A 22,936-nucleotide genomic window follows, 5' to 3' on the forward strand; every position below is an offset into this window, starting at 1 on the left:
TCATTCGTCCATCTTTCTCATTGAGACTCAAGGCAGAGTATAACTCAAAAATCAATGCCATAAGAGAAGAGTAGAATACCCACAATCCACAAAAAAATCAGAGTTCAGTAGTACCTTTAAGACCAACAAAGATTTATTCAAGGTGTGAGCTTTCGAGTGCAAGCACTAAAACACAATATAATCCTGTCACAGCGAAGCAGGGATTATAAAACCGTAGAACAATGCCATGAATGAAATACATACCCAATATCTGAATGCTGCTATAACTCCAAGGCCAGGATCTCTCTGACCTATGTAGGCAGAATCAGAGCACTCCAGTGGTTTTTAACTAAATCGTATTGCTTTCATAAATAAGTTTATATCTACTTTGTAGGTATGTGTTTAGTGGTTGTTAACCGCCCTGAGTCTGTTTTCAGGAAAGGCCAGCCAGCAAATCTAACTAATAAAATACATAAAAATAAAATAAAGCCCTTTCCGTCTGTGATTGCCATGCCTTGCACAGAGAAATGAGATTTTCCAAAGATATTATGTCAGTCTCATTATCTTTACCATCCTAAGCCATTAAAGGACTGGATAACTGAAATATCAAAGTAGAAAATAAAGTCCAAGCAGGGGAATGGAATCAAACATAACCTGGAAGGCTATTTGCTTGGGCTACGCAGCCTGACCTCAGCTTGTTTACCTATCTGAGTTTGCATATCTCCTTCCCTGTTTGACACCTTGGGAACTCTTGATTGATTTAACAGGATCTTAAAGAGCTTAGCTGATCCCTCCCATACCTTTGTGAGCCATGTGATTTAAGGGGATCAGAGAAAAGTAAGGTTAAAGACAGAAACCTTTAAGCCTGGGTCAAATCAAAGAGCACTAAAGGTCTTTTCAGGCTTCTGTTGGCATGGAGAGGAGGATATGTAAGCAGTTGAACATGATGCACACTGGACATCTCCCTTCCATAACTGCTAAAATATTTTAGTATAAGAATAGAAAAAGAGTTGTTTTTATAGCCTGCTTTTCATTGTCCGAAGGAGTCTCAAAGCAGCTTACAATCACATCCCCTTCTTCTCCCCACAACGGACACCCTGTGAGGGAGGTGAGGCTGAGAGAGCTCTGAAGGACTTGGTTCTTATCTGCCACTTTTCTCTACCAGGAGTCTCAAAGTGGCTTACAATCGTCTTCCCTTCCTCTCCCCACAACAGGCGCCCTGTGTGGTAGGTGGGGCTGAGAGAACTCTGACAGGGCTGCTGGGTCAGAACAGCAGTATCAGTGCTGTGATGAGCCCCAGGCCACCCAGCTGGCTGCATGTGAAGGGGCGGAGAATCAAACCTGGCCCTCCAGATTAAAAGCTGCTGCTTTTAGCCACTACACCAAAAAGGGAACATAGGAGGCTCAATACAACCAAAGGAGAGATCCCCTAAAACAGGGGTAGTCAACCTGTGGTCCTCCAGATGTTTATGGACTACAATTCCCATGAGCCCCTGCCAGTGTTTGCTGGCAGGGGCTCATGGGAATTGTAGTCCATGAACATCTGGAGGACCACAGGTTGACTACCCCTTCCCTAAAATACCACTGATTTCAGTGGGAAGTATCTCAGCATGCCCTGAACAGCTGCTGGGTGGAGATGGGCGTGGAGAAGATTATCTGTCTGTCTGTCGAATTTGTATGCCATACTTCTCGCAGGGCTCAGGCTGGGCCGCAACATGTGAATACAATGAATTAAAACATATAAATGAGTAAAACCAATTTATGTTAAACTGCCAGCCAAAGGATAAAAAGAAGATGCTAAAACCCCAGGAGCTCCTATACCCTCTCCAATGGGAGGGAGATGAAGTGCTGTGCTGGTGTGAAATATCTGGCATCTAGAAGTCATTTCCCATGAAATTTCTGTATAGAGAGTCCAGTTTGTTTGTTATGTAATTTACTGAGACCCCATCTTTGGCTCCAATGAATGTGCACATTCTGGCAAAGAGTCAACATTCACCAGTGACTAAATGAGTTGGTCATCCAGAGTGAATTTGTTTAATTTGTATACCACCCTCCCAGCAGAGCCAGCTCAGAGCGGTGTATGATAGGCATAGCCAATAAAAATAGAAAATACATGAAGACAAATTTAAGATATTAAAATATTGATTGACCTCAGTGCAGCTTGGTCCCTATATACTCCCTAGAGCAGTGGTTCTCAACATGGGGGTCGGGACCCCTTTGGGGGTCGAATGACCCTTTTGCAGGGGTCGCGGCAAGACAAGCAGCTTGGCCGGGGGGGGGCATCCACAGAACAGCCTTGCAGGGTAGATTGAGATAGAGCATTCATCTGTCTGGAATAGCGGAAAAAAGCGAGATCGGCATGGTGGGTCAAGAGGCAGAGCTGAACTGAGAAACCCCAGGGAAAAAACCAATTGATATACAATCATGAACAATGGTTCTTTACACCATTGGTCAGTTTCGGTTTAATTTCTGTGAAAGGACCCTTGCATCATTTTATGGTTGGGGGTCACACAACATGAGGATCTGTATTAAAGGGTCACGGCATTAAGAAGGTTGAGAACCACAGCCCTAGAGCCAGGATGTAATTCTCCCATCCAAATACCCTGAGATCTGATGGCCCTGAGATCTGATGGGATTGGACTTAACCTGGGATATCCAGGTCAGGGCCCACCAGGACCACTGGGGATGCTTGTATGGCCATGAATTGCCTGTAGCCCTTCCTCCAAGGAGCATACATGGTTCTCCCATCGTCCAGGGAGAAGACAGAACAACTTGCCTAAGCTTCATGACAAACAAGGACTCCAACTCATGTGTCCCCAGCTGTAGTCCAGCAGACTGGCTGCAACAGACTGGCTATTAAAGCAGTGTGGGTTTCAGCCACAGAAATATGACTCCTGGAATTAGAATTGACTTTAGGACTACAAGGATCCACTCCCCTGGAGAAAACAGTTGCTTTACAGGGGTGGTTAAACTGTGGCTCTCCAAACGTCCATGGACTACAGTTCCCATGAGCCTTTGTCAGAACATCAGCAGGGTCTTGTGGGAATTGTAGTCCATGGACTTCTGGAGAGCCAGTTTGGCCATCCCTGCTTTACAGGGTGAATTCTATGACACTGTACGCCACTGAAGTCCTTGTTTTCTCCACGTTCAACCCCCCAAATCTCCAGAATTTGCCCAAACCAGGGTGGGCAAACCCTCAGGGGACTACAGACTTTTCTAAATAAATAATAAAGAAGCCATAAACCCAGCTATCATTGCCCAGTGGCCTAATCTAATTGTGCTGGGTTTATAGGGGCGAATCCCAGACAACAACTGGTTAAGCCGCAGAGCATGGGCATGCAATATGTTTCAAGCTCCAAGCTACCAAGTTGTTTGCCATCCTACTGCTGTGAGGGAAGGGAAAGTTGTCACTTTGGAGGAGATTAAAACATTACACATCACATGTCTGGGAAAGCAAAACAGTCCAGAAAGACTCCTGAGACACTTTCTGGAGCAGGACACGGGGAGTTTGCCCAGCCTCTATTCAGAGGACAAAATCAGTTATGGACATCCATGCCCGTTTAAAAGCTTCACATGCTAAATGAATCTGAGCCACTGCTAAGCGATGTAATCCTGATCTATTTAACTCACTCGGCGTTGCTGCTGCCTTGAGCTGGATCTGCTCCAAGGGACACAAGACGGATATATGCTTCCCACTTGGTTTTGCCATGCGCATACGTCTTAGCAAAAAATACTGTGACCTTTGGCCACACTGAACATCTATGCTTATTATTTTCTAAACAGTGACACCTGGTGGCCAGTTTTCTTCAAAACCTCCTCCGGGGCTACAAAAATAAACCTCAGGACGGCTGTCTCCCCAAATGTGTGTTCTAAAAAGCCAATTCAAGTATCAAAGGGCAGTAATTAGATAGATGGTATCTTTTGTGTAGGAGGCATGAGGGCATAAGGGATAAGAACTGAAATTACCAGTTCTACTGGGCTGATAAGAGCCCCCCCCACGCTAGCAGAAACCACTGGCAAAGTGTGCATTGAGATTTTCTTATTTCTCATGCACATTGTACAGAGCGCATCCTATGTATTCCGCACACCTTATCAGAGAGTTCCATCTCTATGTACATAGGCTCCCTTTCGCACTGAGACTCAAAACAGATTACAAAATTAGGAGAACAATGCCCTAAAGTCAATACCCATAAACAATACCCATAAAGCACAACAGCTGGATTACATTTTTAAAAAGAAAAAAACTGCAGTCCAGGCTACATACAAAAACTGGTGTCATAAACCAGGGGTAGTCAACCTGTGGTCCTCCAGATGTCCATGGACTCCAATTCCCATGAGCCCCTGCCAGCAAACGCTGGCAGGGGCTCATGGGAATTGGTGTCCATGGACATCTGGAGGACCACAGGTTGACTACCCCTGCAACGACCACACCATTCCCCATCTAGCGGCTATCCGGATTGTCCAATTACCTGCAAAAACCTTGGCCCTGAAATCCACATCTCCTTGGGCACTGCGAGTCAAGTACCACAGTTAGCGGCGCCAGACAGACAGGAGCATGTTAGCATCTATGCACGCATGCACCAGCAGACGTGCCAACTTTGGCACCTGGGGTTTCTTATGCAAAAAGGGATTCAGGGCTCAAGCATTGAAAAGTGTGTTTCTGGGCCCTTGCCCCCTTGCCCCCACCCCCCAAAGACAGCCTCCTAGTCTGGGAAAGCATGAATCAGTTCTATCTCCTTCCCAGCATCTGAAGCCACCTCCAACCGGCTCCCTTTTTGTCTTGCCAACCTGGGCTAGCTCAAGCAGACTCAAGGCAGCCGTGCCCAAGGAGAAGGGAAAGCTCCTGCCACGACCCGCATTTACAATTTCGGAGAGGGAGGGGGCAGGGGGGTTTCCAAAGGGGTTTCTTCCCCTTTTCCTTCCACTACACGAAGAGGAAATCAGGTGGCGGCGGGCTGTGTGTGTGTGAGTGTGTATGTGCGGGGATTGCATTTCTTTGCAAATGTTTGCAATTAACTTAATTGAATTCACTCGAGTTTGAACTGGTCTCCGATGCAACCCTGAATGGGCAGCGCTCTCTCTGGCGCTCTCTCTCTCTCCCCCCCCCCCCTTTACAGGAGTTCCCTCCCTCTCCCCTCCTCCCCCCTCCTCTCCACCCTATTAAAACAAGCTCCAAGTCTGACTTGTTAAAAGACCCCTTAAGTTGGAGGAGGCAGAAAAGCGACAGCCAAGAGAAGAAGGGAAGCAGGCAAGCAGGCAGGCAGGGAGAGAGAGAAAAAAAGAGAGGGAAGGAGAAAAAAGAGAGAGAGAGCAAAAGACGTTTGGAAAATATTATCCAGCTGCTGCTGCCGCGACTTGCTGAAGCCGCCGCCGCCGCCAACCGGGAGATAGAAGCTTCATTCAGCGCGGACCAAAGAGACTTTCCTACTGATGCGGCGCCGCTCTGCACTTTCTTGCAACTTCTGCGGGCGCCTGGAGAATCCGCCCGGGGCTCGGTCGCCTCCCGGGGAGGCAGTTTTCGGCAGTGCGGATCTGGCCGTGTAGGGCCCCCGGATCCCAGGCGGTGGCTCTTTGCATGGGTCCGCTGGGGTCCGTGCCCTGCCCGAGCCTTGCCGGCAGCGCCAGTTGATCCGCGGCTTTCTCCGGCGAGGCGCAAAGGAGGGCGGGCCGATTTGGCTGGACCTACCGAGCCCGGAGGCGCACCGCCGGCATCTTGAAGCCCCTGGATGAGCGAAAGGACGGCGCGGCGGCAAAGTGAGTGGCTTTTTTGGGGATCTCGGGGGGAAGGGGAGGGGGGTCGGTGATGTGGGCTGCCACATGTGGGGCTGGACGCGGCGGAAGAGCGTGCACCGGCAGCCCCTGACTTAAATTGTATTGAAAGGGCCGGGGGGGGGGGGGGGCGGGACGGCGCGACCGAAGAGGTCTCTGCCCCGAGGAGACTGCCGTCGAAACGGAGGTTCTCCGAGCGCAGCGCTCGGCCGAGTCGCTTTTCGGAGGGAGGCTTGTCCAAAAGATGACTGGCTGCAGGGGCGGGCCTCGCTCCACCTGGGGCCCTGCACACTTTCGCTGCCCACTTGTAAGCCGCCGGGCGCGGGCTGGACGCGATCCAGCCAGAGGGACGCGCCTCTCAGGACGCCGCCTTGCGCGCTTACTGGGGAGTGAGCCCCGTTGGCGTCGCGGTGGGGTCTACTTCAGAGTAGGGGGGGGAGAGGCTCCAGCTCCACGGGTATAAATGGCACGGAACTTAAATTTGGTGCTGGATCCTGGCCGCCTTCTTCCGGCCACGTTCTAGCAAAGGCTGAGAATGCGTTGGACTTCCTCGCGTGTAAGCCCCCATGGTAATCAAAGCGATGCTCTCGAGTTCTGTTTTTTTTTTTTTAAGTCCAAGAAGGGTTCGTTTCCCGTCCACCCCTCCGCCCTTAGGACTAGCGTAGCCGGTGGGACTACTCGCGAGTAAGGACCCCCTGTGGATCCCGAGGGGGAGCATCGTAGAAACCAGCGGGATTGCTCGCGAGTAAGCGCGTTGTGTTGACCGAGCGGGACGGTGATCGTTTTTTTTTTGGGGGGGGGGGTATTTCCCCCCTGCAATTTAGACAGGCTTTTCTTGGGGAAAATTTTTTCCAAGTCATAAAGGCCCTTTAGAGGTGGAAGCCCTTGAGCCGGCTCCAGGTTTCAGAGGCGGCCGTGTCCCGGAAGGCGGGGCTCTCTCCCCCCCCCTCCCCCTTGGACTGCAGACACTGTAGCTATTTAGACACTTGTGAAAACATGAAACGTGACTTTGTTCCGCCTTCCCCTCTTCAAATGGCTGGGAGTGGGAGACGGAACCGGGGAAGGAGCGAACAGAGAAGGGAGGGGGCGGGTGTCAAATTCCCACCTCTTTTTTTATTATTGAAGGGGGGGGTACCGAATCACTCTATGAGCTTAGCTGGCAGGGCAGACGCAAGCGCCTTAAGGATCCCGACTACTCCGGCCACTCGCCTCTGGAACTCACGACAAGATGTGGCGACGGCCGCGAATTTAAATGGCTTAAAGACCCCCAATGGGGTAGATTCTTGAAAGATGAGCCTCCACGTTCAGGGGCGGTCTACCTGACCGTCGGGTGCGCGGACGGAGTCGCTCCAGTTCGGGAGCCGTCCGAGACCTTGGGCCGGTGGCTGCTGAGCGCAGACGGGAGGCGTGGCCGTGCCCAACCGAAAGGCGGCCCGCGGAGGGCCTTGGGGACGGCCGAGAGCCGACGAAAGCCCCTGGAGGGCTCCCACGGGCACGGCTGGTCGCTTTAGCCGAGGGGGAGGCTGGGCCAAGCGAAGGAGGGAGAGGCTCGCTTTGGCTCCGAGATGCCTATCTCCATCCCCTGGCCAGAAGCCACGCCATTGTTCGCTTCCTCCCCGCCGCTTCTGCGCCGGGACCGGCCCCCTCCAGCCCGCCCGCCCTCTCTCTCTCCTCGGGGAAGGGCGAGCGCTCGCCCACGGCCTCCTTCGCCAAGCCTCCGTAGCGCGCTGGACGGGAGGCCGACGGGCTCCTCCGCAGCTCCCCGACGGTCCGGCTACCCTTGTCAGCTGGAGCGGCTCCATCTGGAGCGGCGGGGAGGAGGGGAAGGGGCGACAGGCCGGCCCCGAGCGCTGCCCCGGCGTCCCCGGCTCCTTCTGCCGAGCGAGCCGCGTCCGGCCGCAGCAGCCTGGCTGGGCACCCACGTGGCAGGCGCGGCGCGGACGAGGAGCCGGGAATGCCGGCGATGAGGTCATGGCGCGGGAGAGCCCGCCTCTGCCGGGTGACGCGGCGCCGCACCCCCTCCTGATTGGCCAGAGTCATTGGGCAGGGGTTCCCCCAGCGAGAGCGGGACTTCTGCCGGCGCGCGCGACTCCGGGGGCGGGGGACTTGCGCCCCGGATGCACAGGGCAGCCCTGAATGTCTCTTTAATTCTCATAGTATTATGTGATATATAATATATAATAATGATGATACTGTTTTAAATTGTCCCTGAGTCTGTTTAAGTCCAGCGGCGCCTTTAAGACTCACAGCATCTGATTCAAGGTATAAGATTTCATGGCCTTGCCAACAGCCCTGTAAGGCAGGCCGGTGTTATTACAACCAGATGCTGGATGAGGATCTGAGAAACAGCAGCTTCCTGAAGAATTGTGCTTGCACATGGCAGCTCACGCCCAGAAGAAAATGTTGTTGGTCTTAAAGATGCCACTGGACCCAAACTCTTTGTTTCTACATTATTAACACACTGATAATTCTGTGTCACATTGGGAAGCATTCATCCCTTTGTGTTGATAGTGTTTAAGTATGCTAAGGTGGTTGCAGCAACTGCTGCTGAGAGAATAAATGGCACTGAGAGGAGAAAAGCTTTGTAAAGAAGAGAAGAGAGATCTTAGCACTCTGACTAGCTGTCTATGTCTTGAAAGCAGAAAGAAGTGTGTTCAAAGGAGAAGGAAGTCTCTAAATGAACCAGTCAAGACACTATAGGACAGGGGTAGTCAACCTGTAGTCCTCCAGATGTCAATGGACTACAATTCCCATGAGCGTTTGCTGGCAAGGGCTCATAGGAATTGTAGTCCATGGACATCTGGAGGACCATAGGTTGACTACCCCTGCACTATAGGACAGGAGTAGTCAACCTGTAGTCCTCCAGATGTCCATGGGAATTGTAGTCCATGAACATCTGGAGGACCACAGGTTGACTACCCCTGCTATAGGAGATTATTTGAAAAAGCATGAGGAAGTTCCTAATCTAACTATACTAAATACACATATCCTCTGATGCCCCCTACAGCTGCAGCTGTCTATGCTTGTCTCAGCTGCATCATTTGTGTGATTTTTTTGTTTACCCCCCCATTACCCCCCCATTTCTAGCATTTATACATGCTAGAAAATGGAATGCCGGAACAGAGGAGTGCCCAGGTAATAATATGCCTGTGATGCCATAAACTGTGAGCAAGTCTTGGATGGGTCACTGCATAAAGTACATTTGGTCTTCTGGGTCACCGTACTGAAAAGGTTGGGAACCACTGAGGTAGCTGGTGATGGGAAAGACCTCAGCCTGAGGGCCGGAGTAGACAAGTAACAGTGGAATGTACTGCTGCAGGAAATGGTGGCTGCTGCAAGCACAGACAGCTTCCAGAGAGGACTGGAGAGACGTATAAGAACTTGAGAAGAACCCTGCTGGATCAGACCAATGGTCCGTGTTGTTTAGCCTCCTGACTCTTTGTGGGTGGCAACAGGCTCTAGAGGCCGAGACCTTCCCCTGATGTTGTCTTCTGCCTCTGGGATTCAGAGGATTAGGGCCTCTGAATGTGGCAGTTCCCCTCAGTCACTGTGGCTATTGGACATTGATAGACAAACTCTAATCTTATCTCACTCCTCTCCCCCCCCCCTTTTTAAAGCTGTTCATTTCTATGGCCCACACTACATTCCCTGGCAGTGAATTCCACATGCACAAAGTAGTAGTTCCTTTCCTTTTGGAACAGAGGGCCATCAGTGGCTCTTAGCTACAAAATAAGAGTCCAGTAACCCCTTTAAGACCAACAAAGATTTATTCAAGGCGTGAGCTTTCGAGTGCAAGCACTCGAAAGCTCACACCTTGAATAAATCTTTGTTGGTCTTAAAGATGCTACTGGACGCTGATTTTTATTGTGCTACTTCAGACCAACACAGCGACCCATTTGAATCTTAGCCACAAGGTATAGATCAGCCTTTTTAAATTTGGGGGGGCATTGAAAAACCCCTGAAACATTCTTCAGGCTTTGAGAAACCCCAGAAGTGGTGTAATCGTGCAGAATATGGTTGGGAAGCAGAGCTGTGGACATGCCCACCCAGGACCCCTCCCTTTCCCACCCCCTCCAGACCCCTCATTGGCCAGTTGGGCAGGGGGGGGCAGATTGCCATGATCATACATGGACATATCAACAAATTTTAAATATATATATATATACAAAATTAATTAACTAATTTAGGAAACCGTTCTGGGGTCATCCAGAACCTCAGGGTTTCATGTAACCCTGGTCTAGATGGTACACTCTGCCAGTGACTATGATGCTCTATAATCTTGGTACTTGGGGGGCAAAAATGGGGGGGGGCTTCTGGAGTTCTTGTCCGACTGGCAGACCTCTCGATAACACCTGAGTTGTGGCCACTGTGTGACTCAGAGCGTTGGACCGGGTGGCCCATTGGCCTGATCCAGCAGGGCTTCTCTTTCATTCTGGGAATACTGACCTGGCTGGACCAAGCAAGGCAGCCTCATGTGCTGAAGTGTGCTCCACAGCTAGAGGGGAGGGATAAAGTTCAGAAGCCCCCTCCCGCACCCCGTTCATGAAATCTGCACTGCATGGGAGACCCCATATCGGGACTGTCCCAGGACATGAGAAGGCACAGCTGTTTTGATGTTTATAATAGCCTGATATTTTAGCGTTATTGAAGCCTGGCTTCTCCTGTTCTTTAATTTGCACTTAAAACAGAAACCTGACGTCGGCTCCGTCTGAACCCTGCCGCGAAGATCAATGGCATGTAAAATCTGGAAGTGATAAACGTGTAGCACGAGAAGGCAAACTGTTCTGGGGCCGTAAAGCCCTACAGATGTAACCTAACTGTTCAGTTTCCTCTCCATTGGCTGTTAAAAGTCGAAGGGGGGGGAAGGGGAGGGAAAGGGAATGCTGACAGCTATTTTATGTTCATAATGAATGAACCCTGGGAATCATTTGTACTTCAAAAGGCGGGCTGAATTTGCTCGGCTGCCGAAAGAAAGTCCAGCCCACTTCAACCGACACATGTCCCCATAGAGTTTACGTGCGCCTCCAGCGAGTGTGAACATGAATCCGTACCCTCTGAGCATCCCTGTATCCCTGATGCATATAGATGAGTTGTTAAGTCAATTTGCAAGGGAAGTGCTAAACTCAACAGCAGGGGTGGGCAAACTGCGGCCCTCCAGATGTCCATGGACTACAATTCCCATGAGCCCCAGCCAGTATTTGTTGGCAGCATTCCCTTAACAATGGGTTGTACTGCCTCTGGGTTGCAGCCGATTCTGGAGTCCTGAGAGCCGATTTCTCTGGCCTGCTTTCACATCAGCGCTCTGCTGTGCTTCAGAACTGAGCACTGGGTCTCCTTGGATGCCCTTGAAGAAACATGTTTGCGGAGTGCCGTGAAATAGGTCAAACAAATTGTCTTAACGCTGGTTTGGCCAGAGTTGAGTCTTAGTGCTCATCACTGTTTCTCTCCCAAAATGTCAGGAGTTGTTTTAAAGCACTCCCCCCCCCACTCACCCTTTCCTTCTGCTAAAATGCAGCACATGCACTCAACCAGGACATCACAACCAGTGGCAGCTCTCTAATGGATCTGTTCATATGGATTTTCCCACGTTTGTCACATTAACACACCGTATCTTAGATGTGCCCTTAAACTCTGCGCTTGACATAACTGTTTCCCATTGCATCATTATGTTGGCAGGATTTATTCAGTTGTCTCCTTCCAAAGGAGGGCGGGGGAGAAATGTTGACATGCTGAGAATATGGCCACGAGGCTGAACAGAGAGCAACATTTCTGCTTGCGCCGGGACTGCAGTGCAAGTGGAAATGGAAGGAAAAGACTGGTAGCCACTTGTGCTAAATCACTCTGATTCTGTCCCCCACTTGAATTTTCACTTCTCTGAGATGTTTTGCAAACAATTTTCTGAGCAGTGGTATGTCTAGGGAGGGAAGCACTAGGTGTTGCATTGGATTTTGAACAAACAGCGGTGCTCAGTCCATTTTCATCCCCCTCTGCGCTTTTGCTGGATACAAGTAGCATCCTGTTTCCTACCACTCAGATCGATAAATCTGGAAGCTGTTCGCAGCCTAAGGGACCTTCCGCCCATGGAAGTGTTTCTTCCACCAGCAGCAAGTCAACTAGTAACTGGGAGAACCGGGTTTGAATCGCACCTCTGCCGAGGAAGCTCACTAGGGGCCAGTCACAGACTCTCAGCCTAACCAACCTCACCAGGTTGTTGTGAAGATAAAATGGAGGAAAGGAGAAGGGCCAGGTGAGCCTTGGTATTCATTTGTGTCTTGGGGGCAGCTTTGAGAGAAGAGAGAGCTGCCTTTACTTTTCTTCTCATTTTTTAAAGCAGGAGCCACTGGTTTGTATGAAGAGGCCAATTTATTTACAGAATCTGGCCGGCCTCGATGTTTGGTAACAGGCCCATACCTGAGAACTGGGGCTGCTGCCAAACATCCAAGAAGCAGCAGTGGGGGGAGGGGGGAAATCCACATCAGCCTTTGCATTTCCAATGCTACCTGCGCATGTCAGAACACTCTGGGTTATGAATAGCTTAAACTGTACGTGCAAAGTAGGGGATATATTTACTTCAGGCCTGAGTACAAGCCTGAACTCTCCTGAGTAGCAAAATTGACTACAGCGACAGTTTCATAGTCCAGCCACAATATGAGAAGAGAAGAGTCCTGGAAGAGGCAATCGTGCTAGGGAATATGTCTGCAGGTTTGGTAGACACAGACTACAAGGTCTTTGAAAACATGGACTTGATAACATTTCAGTGGACCTGCCATGAGCTCTGATCGGCCCTTGACATGGCACTATGATTGGTCCACAGAGTCCAGAATTTAGAGTCCCTGACTGGTCCTTTTTACAAGCCTTCATTTGCGCAATGGTTCATATTGCTACCCTTGTGTCCACATACATAACCCTAGGAAAAGTGGAAGGCAGCACGGAAAGAGGATGCCCCAACATGAGATGGATGGATGCAGTCAAGGCCCTCGGTCTGCAAGACGTGAGCAAGGCTGTTAACCCTAGGATGCTTTAATTTATAGGGGCATATAAGACAGAAGTGATATAGTGGTTAAGGGTGGTGGCTTCTAATCTGGTGAGCCAGGTTTGATTCCTTGCTCCTCCACATGCAGCCAGCTGGGTGACCTCGGACTCATTGCAGTCCAGTTAGAGTTGTTCTTGCAAAGCAGGTATCTTAGAGCTCTCAGCCCCACCTACCTCACAGGGTGCCTGTTGTGGGGAGAGGAAGGGAAGGCGATTGTAAGCCACTTTGGGATTCCTTCAGGCAGTGAAAAGCAGCATATAAAAACCAACTCTTCTTAACACAGACACCCACACTGAGTAAAAGAAAGCTGCATGTCGGTCTTCTTTTAATGTTTTCAAGAGATAATTGAAGGGGGATTTATAAATGAAGAACATGGGGAGGGAGAACTCTAGGAAAGCTAGCTTCACAAGGAAAGCCATCACAGGTGGAAGCTGTGTCCCCTCCCATAATGCTCTATAACACCCAGAGTCAGCAGGTATAGTGGTTAGGGTCAGACTAGGGTCTTGGGGACCTTGCTTTGAACCACCCTTCTGCCATGCATGCTTGCTCGGTGACCTTGCACCACTTTCAACGTAAACACAGCACGGAATTCTTGCGTGGACAAAATGGAGGACAAGTGAAAGTTGTTATAAGCCGCTTTGCGTTGCTCATGGGGAGTAAAGCAGGATATAAATCTATAAAGGTGTGAAGGAGCATTTTCCAGATTACAGTCTCAGGACGCTGTTTAAAAAAATACTTTGTGGACCCCGCTTTCGTTCCATTTGTCGGAGGCTGAACTAGGCTAGAGGAACGAAGCAGGGATTTCCTGGTAGTGCTGTGTTTGACCTCAAGTAGGATCTACTTGCTGCTTGGAATGGCTCCAGCCGTCGTGCCCCCCTCCCCCTTTTTGTAGGCTTATCAAATTTGAACCGAGCAGATTGGCTGCTGGACCCGGGCCAAGCTGCAGCTGGGAACCAGCACTCCTGTCTGCTGAGGGAATTCTGGCTCTCTGGTGCCAAATACCCCATTTCAGAATCGCACATCACACATCAAGTTTCAAGCGATTAGACGGGGCTTCTAATTTTCCACTGCTTAATACAGTCTGCCGACTTTTGTAGGGTTTCAACGGGCTAACCGTTTAGGACTGTAGCCGAGATCATTTGGCAGCCGAACCCTTCCAGATTTGGAACGATATCAGCGGATATTGTTCAGCCTCCATGCTAATCCATTGTTCGCATAAAACGGGGAAGGGCTGGAGGAGAGGGGAAGGTAACGGCTTGGGTTTCTTGCTTTCCAGTTAGGTGTCACATGATGTTACTTCTCTCCCGCCCCCACCCCCAAATTGTGCAGTTAATTACAGCCAGAGAGCGACTACAGAAACTGAATTTTAGACGCTACAAAACCGCCTGGAGAAAAAGAAAAGAAAACTCCTCTCATGCAACCAGACTGTCATAATCAAGGGTTACAGCGCAGCTGAGTAGCAAATGATTCAGCCCAGAAAAAGGAACTGCTCCCCCAACCAAAGATCTGGTTGCCAACCTCCAGGTGGGGGCTTGGAAATCTCTTGGATTTACAGGTGGTCTCCAGATGGCAGAAGGCAGGGGAAAAGTGGCTTCCTCAAAAGGCAGGTTATGTGGCATTAAAGACCACGGCGGTCCCTCCCCTCCCTTTATCCTGCCCTCCCCAGGGTCCATCAGCAAATCTCCAGGAATTTCCCAACCCAGAGTTGGCAACTAGTGTGTGGGATTTGTTACTTGCTACCACTGGCCACTAACTTTAGTCCTGTTTGCATGTTACAGGGGCTGCAGATATGGTTTTGTGGTAAAGAGCAGCGGCTTTTAATCTGGCAAACAGGGTTTGATTCCCCGGTCTTCCACGTGCAGCTGCTCGGGTGACCTTGGGCTCATCACAGTCTCGATAGAGCTGTTGTCACAGAGCAGTCCTTTCAGGGCACTCTCAGCCTCTCCTCCCTCACAGGGTGTCTGTTGTGGGGAGAAGAAGGGGAGGCAACTGTAAGCTGCTTTGAGACTCCTTTGGGTAGAGAAAAGCGGCACATAAGAACCAACTCTTCTTCTTCTTCTTCTTCTTCTTCTTCTTCTTCTTCTTCTTCTTCTTCTTCTTCTTCTTCTTCCTCTCTCCTCTCTCCTCTCTCCTCTCTCCTCTCTCCTCTCTCCTCTCTCCTCTCTCCTCTCTCCTCCCTCCTCTCTCCTCTCTCCTCCCTCCTCCCTCTTCTCCCTCCTTCTTCTTCTTCTCCCTCCTTCTTCCGCTTCTCCCTCCTTCTTCTTCTCCCTTCTTCTTCAGTATCTCAGGGCTCTCTCAGCCTCACCTCCCTCACAGAATGTCTGTTGTGGGGAGAGGAAAGGGAAGGAGATTGGAAGCTGCTTTGAGACTCCTTCAGGGAGAGAAAAGCAGCATATAAGAACCAAACCTCCTTCTTCTAGACTAGATGGGACCTTCGTCTAATCCAACTGGTCATTTCCTATATGTTCCCAAACAACCTCTGCTTGGTCAGTCAGGCTAAACGGGAGACCATGAAGGGCCTTCCAGAGCTCCTTTCCCATGGATCAGTCCCATGCACCGTTTTCCTTATACAGTATGTGTTTTGTGCTTAATAAAAAAGAACTACGGGATGGCTATAATATAGCAGTGCAGGCAGCAGGAAGGCTTTTAATGATCACATTGTTACCAAGCCTGCAATCTTTGGCTAAACTCACAAACCCCATTTGATGAAAAACCTGCTGGAGTAAATATATATTCCCACAGACTGGAGCCCTGCTTTAAATAAGTGGCAAAGGTCCCGCAGACGCTGAGGGAGCCAAAATTGTTTCTCTCTGTCTGATTCATTTGAAACAAGGGGCTTAACCAGCTACAACCCAAGGCCTTTTCATGCAGCTCTGGGACTCACTGGGGCTGGAGGCTCCCCTCCTCTGGCGATACCACACGTTGTTTCGTGTGTATATAGCAGTCTTTGCTAAATTAAAACAAAACAGCGAAGGGAGGGAGGGAGGGAGGGAGGGAGAAAGGAAGGAAGGAAGGAAGGAAGGAAGGAAGGAGAGACAAGGGAAGGAAGGAAGGAAGGAAGGAAGGAAGGCGAGACAAGGGAAGGAAGGAAGGAAGGAAGGAGAGACAAGGGAAGGAAGGAAGGAAGGAAGGAAGGAAGGAAGGAAGGAAGGAAGGAAGGAAGGAAGGAAGGAAGGAAGGAGAGACAAGGGAAGGAAGGAAGGAGAGACAAGGGAAGGAAGGAAGGAAGGAAGGAAGGAAGGAAGGAAGGAAGGAAGGAAGGAAGGAAGGAAGGAAGGAAGGAAGGAAGGAAGGAAGGAAGGAAGGAAGGAAAGACGACGACGGAGGGAGGGAGGAAGGAAGGAGGTTTGCTTCCAAAATTAACGGAAGAATGAGCAAATTTAAGGAAGTTTTGGCAAGGCTTTTTTTCTGTGCTAATTGTGAAAGCGGAGAAGTTGGCCAGGGCCAGGGCCTTTTCAGCCCTGACCCCATCCTGGTGAGATGAGCTCCCACAAGAGATCAGAATCCTGCGGGACCTAAACCAGTTAGTCAGGGCCTGTAAAATGGAGATATTCCACCAGGCCTGTGGCTGAGGCCAGAAATAAGATCTACCGTAGAAAAGCTGGCCTCCCCACTAGGGGAGGAGGGGAGAAGGAATGTCGACCATCGGCTCCTGCCCAAAACCTCCCCTGTTTTGGGGTTCTAGTCAGGGGCACAAATGACACGAAGTTACAAACTGTAATGTTCTTTAAATTTTTGATCTTTGTTTTAATGTTACCTGCCCTGAGCATTGGAAGGGAGGGGTATAAATAAAAAACGTATCATTATAATAATAATAGCTGAAGAATATAATTCTCACTCGGAACTGGACTCTTACTTGTGCCTTAACATGACCTTGGAGTCACCAGAGTCCTTCCTGAAGCCGTTAATCCAGAAGCACCCCTCATGATCCCTAGCCTCTTTCAACTGACATGGATTAGGGATGCCAGCCTCCAGGTAGGACAGGGGATTCCTCAGAATGATCCCCACCAATGTCCAAACTACAGAGATCACTTCTCATGGAGAAAAAGAGACACTGCTGAAGGTGGATTCCAGGGCCTCGTGCCTTGCTGAGGTCCCTACACTCACCAGGCCAATTCCCAGAACTCCAGGAGTTTCCTAGCCTTAATTTGGAAATGACTGGTGGCCGGGGTGGGGGTGGTAGCAATCCTAGCAAGTGTGCCCTTGTTTTATTTAAATTTATTTAAGTCAGCCAGGGTTTCATGAAAGCCTCAAAAGGGTTTCCTGAATGGGTTGGAGTTCATTGTTAATTCTAAAATTCATTCAGAATCCATTGGGTGATGTGACCATGATTGGTCATGTTGACCCGCCCACCCCCTCTCAACATGGCCAGTGATGAGTGGTGGGGAGGAGAGGGTCCCTAGATGGGCATGTCCACAGCTCTGCCTCCCAACCATATTCTGCACAATTGTGCCACTTATGGGGTTTCTCAAAGCCTGCAGAATGGTTCAGAGGTTTCTCAATGGCAAAAATGTGGAGAAAGGCTGGTCTACGGTTAGGAACAAGACCGAAGCAAAGTCTGATTTGGGCAGTTTAATTTAAGGGGAAGATTGTTTCGGACAGGATTAGTCCAAAAAGTGTCTGAATCAACATCTATTCAGGTCCTTTTCGGACGGTCTGTACCGAATTGCACACGTGTAGTTGCATACAGTCTACGCCAGGGGTAGTCAAACTGCGGCCCTCCAGATGTCAATGGACTACAATGGGTGGGAAAATACCTGTAGATTTGTGGGATGGAACTTGGGGAGAGACGTCAGCGGGTTACAATGGAGTAGAGTCCACCTTTCAATGCAGCCTTTTTCTCCAGGGAAACGGATCTCTATCATGTAGAGATTGATTGGTCCAGTGGGAGATCTCCATCCCCCCCCCCCCCAACCTCACCAATTCACAGTTTATGGCATTGCTCAGGACGCATGGCTGGCAGGCTCCCCCAGTGTGTCAGAGCAAAATGCCACCGCAGCATCATCAGAGGGCAATGCGGCTATGGGTCCTTTGTTGCCGATTGGCCAAATTGCCAACATGCATGAATGAAGCAGCCCAAACATGTCAAACGGCTGGCCACAAATTGTGGGTGTGACTCTGCAGTGGCTGCCAGGCATCGCTTTGGTCTTTGGGAATTTTCAAGACGTGGAATCTGGAAGAAGCTTTGGTCTCTCATGCAATACATTTCTGGACGCTTCCTTCCTTCCTGAAAACGCAGCCCGGGGGTCGCTGAAACGAAACCGGTCCCGCGTTTTATCATTTCTAGCCCCATGGTCTGCTCGGATTATTGCGTTCCTACATTTGTCTCCCTCCCCACCTACCCCCGTCCCCAAAGGCTGTAAGTCTTCAGACAGAAATGTAAACATTTGATGAGCCATGTATGGCTGTGGTTAGAGAGGAGCTTTTTTCCCCCAGCCGTTCAAAGGGATGGTCCTTCAAGCGTACATGATGTCAGAGGGCGTAGTTCTAAAATCAGATGGAGCCAACAGATGGTGGGCTGAAAATTATCAGTGTCCATATGGACCTTGATAAATACAAGGAAAAGATGAATAATGGGAACGGGGGAGAGTTTTTTGAAGATCTCTTTGGCTGCACTACCGGAGGCTTCCGTTCAAGGATACGTTTGGAGGCTGTACAATCTGTGGGTGCAGCTGCAAGCAATAAGTCCCATGTGTTATCCTGAGAAAGAACGGGTAGGTTTACTAAAGGAATAGGACTGCAGTGAGGGTGTCGGCCTATGCTTCCCCCCCCCCCCCAGGCTGCAGTCCTATGCACAATTACCTGGGACTGCTTTCAGGGTGCATATGCATAGGATCAGGTTGCAGGAGGAGATGCTAGGAACAGGTATGCAAGCAAAAAAAAAAAGCAAATCAAAGACCCTGTGCTTTAGAGAGAGATAGTGTGTGTGTGTGTGTGTGGGGGGGGGGGAATGTTAAGTCCGCTGCTGATAACATTGCTATCATTTCCATGGGTGTAATTAGCAGAGTACAACATTCGAGGGACCTTGGTTCCAGCATTGTATCATATTTCGTTCCAGTTTCTTACTGGCAAAAGAACAGATTGTACACTTAAAAGTAACCCACAGCAGATGCCGACCAGGAGAGAGAACTCTATTTGAGAAATTACAACAAAGCACCTTAAGCGGTTGTGCTTTTTCACAATTTAATCTTGCATCGAAGGTCAAAGGCAAACCTTTAGTGTCTGGCCGAATGTGGTCCATATCCCTACTGAAAAGGAGAGTTCTGATATAATTTTTTCTTTTTTCGTTTTGCACCACCTAGTTTATCCACACCGCCTGCCTCCCTTTTTTTTTTACACTTTACTCATTATTACGGTCTGTCAGCATCGTAAACTCTTGTTAGATCTTGCATTCTTGTTAGATCATGCAGAACTCAAAAGTGTTTAGTATTACCGAGTTTCCTGAGACAGCCAAGCGAAGAATGCCAGAAGGTGTCCGATTGCATTTCTGCTCCTGAAAAGAGTTGGAAGCCGACTGTAGACACTGGCTGCCCCCTCTCCTTCCCTGCCACAAATCCTTCTAATATATTAGTACCAGCAGAATGAGGGGCCACCACTGCGGAAGCTGGTTTGCCACGGAAAGCTTTATTGGCAAGCTTGGACTAAAAGTGGAGGTGGTGCCACGTAGTGACTGGTGGGATGAGATTTCGGCTGGGAGGTCCCGGTTTCAAATCTTACCTTTGTTCACTGGGAAGTCTCAAAGTTTATTTTATTTATTTATTTATATTTATACACCGCCACTCCCAGCACAGCCAGCTAGTGGCAGTTGACATAAAAAAAAGATAGATATAGTATTTGCTGGCGTATAAGGCTACTTTCCCCCCCTGAAAAACATGCCTCCAAGTGGGGGGGGGGGTCGTCCTATATGCCGGGTGCACTTCAGTTGGGATAGACATAGCTGCCCATAGTGGCCCATAGTACTGTAATGTGATGTAACAAATTCTATATATTGAGTGGAAATGTTGGGGGGTCATCTTATACGCCCAGTCGTCTTATACGCCGGCAAATACGGTAGATACAGATACAGAAGCCTTTATTGGGATAATGAGCAATACAGGTAGGGAGATACAAAATAATAAAATCAAAAATCAAACAGAGTTACTCAGTTTGGTTAAAAACAAGGAATTAATTCCAAAAGCCTTGCCCAAAAATGCTGTAATACGGGCAATTCGAGCAGGATCCTTGCTGTGAAGTAATTTATTGACTATTGCAGTTTCATCAAAATGGAATTGAAAGGAGGACAGAATGTCAGATATCACCTAGTGGTATAAAGAGAACTTTGGGGCAGAACAGAATAATATGAGGAAGAAGATCAAGGACCATACAACCATGAAAACATAGTCTCTCCGCTAATTGAATATGGTTAAGCTTCCCTAAGAGAACGTTAGAAGGGAAAGAGTTCAACCGAGCAAGCATGAAAGCTTTCCTGTTGGGGTAAGCTTCAATAATGGTAAGGGGTTTGTGTGTGTGGGGGGGTAACTTTATATAATGGGATAATATTCCATACACGGGGAGATGGAGATGTAAACGACAATAAGGTTTGATATTCAGTGTCCTCCAGTCTCTTTACTATGAACTTATATATACTCTTCTCCTCAAGATCCATCAAAGGGTATAAGTCTAAGCCCCCCAAAAGATTAAAACAACATAAAAACCCAAGTACAATCGATTGATGGCAACAATCCATAGGCTACTTTCCCCAATGTGACTCCTCAGACTTCCTGAGCAGCGGTCTCTGTTGCGCTGATAGGGTGTTTGGTGTGGAAGGGCTACAGGTACAAGAGGTATAAAGGAGTCCAAAGTTCTTACGACCCCAGCCTCAACCAAATGCCTGGTGGAAGAGCTCTGTCTTGCAGGCCCTGCAATCCCCCGTCTTGCAGTATGAGGAAAATACTGACTTGCAAAACAAACTGAATGGATTACAACAGAACATGCAAGGAGCGATCCAAACAGTGTGTCAAGTTTGCCATAGTTTGCTTAATTGGTTTGTTCGTTTGTTGAATTTTGAGCCCACCACTCTCCGTAAAATTGAGGGGGGTTACAGTACATAGTAAAACCCATTTAAACCCCTACCCTCATAAGATCAACATAAAATACAACCCAAGATTAGTGACAACCCCCCCTCCCCGTTTCCAGCATCCATCCACCTGGGGGGGGGAGATTCGTTCAATGTTAATGTGTAGCCTGAGGAGGGGCCCCATGGATCTTAGTCCTGGCCTCAGCCAAAGACCTGGTGTAAGAGCTCCATTCTGCAGGCCCTGTGATAGCTCCGTCAGGGCCCTCAGTTCTCCTGGGAGCTCATTCCACCAGGTCGGTGCCAGAACAAAGGGTACAGAGGAGAGTGACGAGGATGATCTGGGGCCAAGGGACCAAGCCCTATGGAGATAGGTTGAGGGACTTGGGAATGTTCAGCCTGGAGAAAAGGAGGTTGAGAGGGGACATGATAGCCCTCTTTAAGTATTTGAAAGGTTGTCACTTGGAGGAGGGCAGGATGCTGTTTCTGCTGGCTGCAGAGGAGAGGACACGCAGTAATGGGTTTAAACTTCAAGTACAACGATATGGGCTAGATATCAGGAAAAAATTTTTCACAGTCAGAGTAGTTCAGCAGTGGAATAGGCTGCCTAAGGAGGTGGAGAGCTCCCCCTCACTGGCAGTCTTCAAGCAAAGGTTGGATACACACTTTTCTTGGATGCTTTAGGATGCTTTGGGCTGATCCTGCGTTGAGCAGGGGGTTGGACTAGATGGCCTGTATGGCCCCTTCCAACTCTTCTATGATTCCATGATTCTAACCAAAAAGGCCCTAGGCTGGGTTGAGGCCTGCCGAACTTCCGTAGGGCCAGGGACCTCTAACAAATTACCACCCCCGGAGCAAAATGCCCTGCGGGGGGGGGCATAAGGAGACAAGCGGGGGACAGATAGGTATTATGTTGTAACATTCCTGCTAGTAGTTGTATCCAAAAAATCCTAATGCACATAAAAGACCTCCCAGGTTTCCCAGAGATGTTACACAATATGCTCCATTTCGAACAGACCAAGGGTTTCGTGTATATAGTGGGAAGAGCAGCACCTTAAAAGCTAACAAAATTTACAGCAGGGTGTGACCGTTTCTGAGTCAGTGCAGTTTGGTTTCTGGATCCTCACAGGCTGCTTGAAAAGCTTTGTTTTAAGAAGAAAACTGGCAACCACCTGAAGACGGCGAGGCTAAGCGGCCTTTATCGCGAAGCCCATCTTTGAACTTTCGTATTGTGAGCGTCCTTTTTTGTCTACAACAGGGGTAGTCAAACTGCGGCCCTCCAGATGTCCATGGACTACAATCCCCATGAGCCCCTGCCAGCGAACGCTGGCAGGGGCTCATGGGAATTGTAGTCCATGGACATCTGGAGGGCCGCAGTTTGACTACCCCTGGTCTACAGCTCCAGCATTGCATTGTTATTTAGCAGAAGGACTGAGGGACGCGTGTCCACATCAAAGTATGCCTTGCAGGGCTTGAGAGGGGCTGTAACATCCTCTCCAAAGAGACATTTATGAAAATTATTGAATGGGCTGTCTTCCTGTAAAAAATATAAACAATGCCTTTTTTTTTTAAAGGAATACCACACATTTTTAATCATTTCCATGAATGTCTACTTCTGGAGGAGCTTACAGCACTTTGCAAGCACTCCAAGGCACATATCGATGTGGGCAGGAACTCCCTTGCTTACTCAGTGTAGCATTTTCGCTTTTCTTTGCTGTGGTGTAGCGGTTCAGAGTGGCGGTGGCTTCTGATCTGGCGAGCTGGGTTTGATTCCGTGCTCCCCCACATACAACCAGCTAGGTGACCTTCGGCTCCTCACAGCCCTGATAAGTGCTGTTCTAACTAGGGTTGTGTGCGGCGGCGTCCAAATTGGCCTCAGACGGCCGATTTGGATAAGGCCGCGCACAACCAAGCAAGCAGTCCTACCAGAGCTCTCCCAGCCTCACCTACCTCACAGAGTGTGTTTTGTGGGGAGAGGCAGGGGAGTCGATTAGAAGCTGCCTTGATAATTCTTTGGGCAGTGAAAAGTGTGGTAGAAAAGCCAGATCTCTTCTTTTTTCCTCTTCCTCTTCTTCTTCCTCTTGTTTAATCATGTCTTAACT

General features: G+C 49.3%; 1 protein-coding gene across 1 annotated transcript in view; it reads left to right on the forward strand.

The window, feature by feature from the left end:
* Nucleotides 1-5,159: 5,159 nt before the first annotated feature.
* Nucleotides 5,160-22,936, forward strand: part of HAS2 (hyaluronan synthase 2) — a 36,627-nt gene continuing 18,850 nt past the window's right edge. The window contains exon 1 of the mRNA XM_077351580.1: nt 5,160-5,733. The gene's annotated coding sequence lies outside the window, so the exon portion shown is untranslated. The remainder of the gene's footprint in view (nt 5,734-22,936) is intronic.

Source organism: Paroedura picta, chromosome 9 (assembly GCF_049243985.1).
Source record: "Paroedura picta isolate Pp20150507F chromosome 9, Ppicta_v3.0, whole genome shotgun sequence".
In the NCBI taxonomy this organism is placed as follows: Eukaryota; Metazoa; Chordata; class Lepidosauria; order Squamata; family Gekkonidae; genus Paroedura; species Paroedura picta.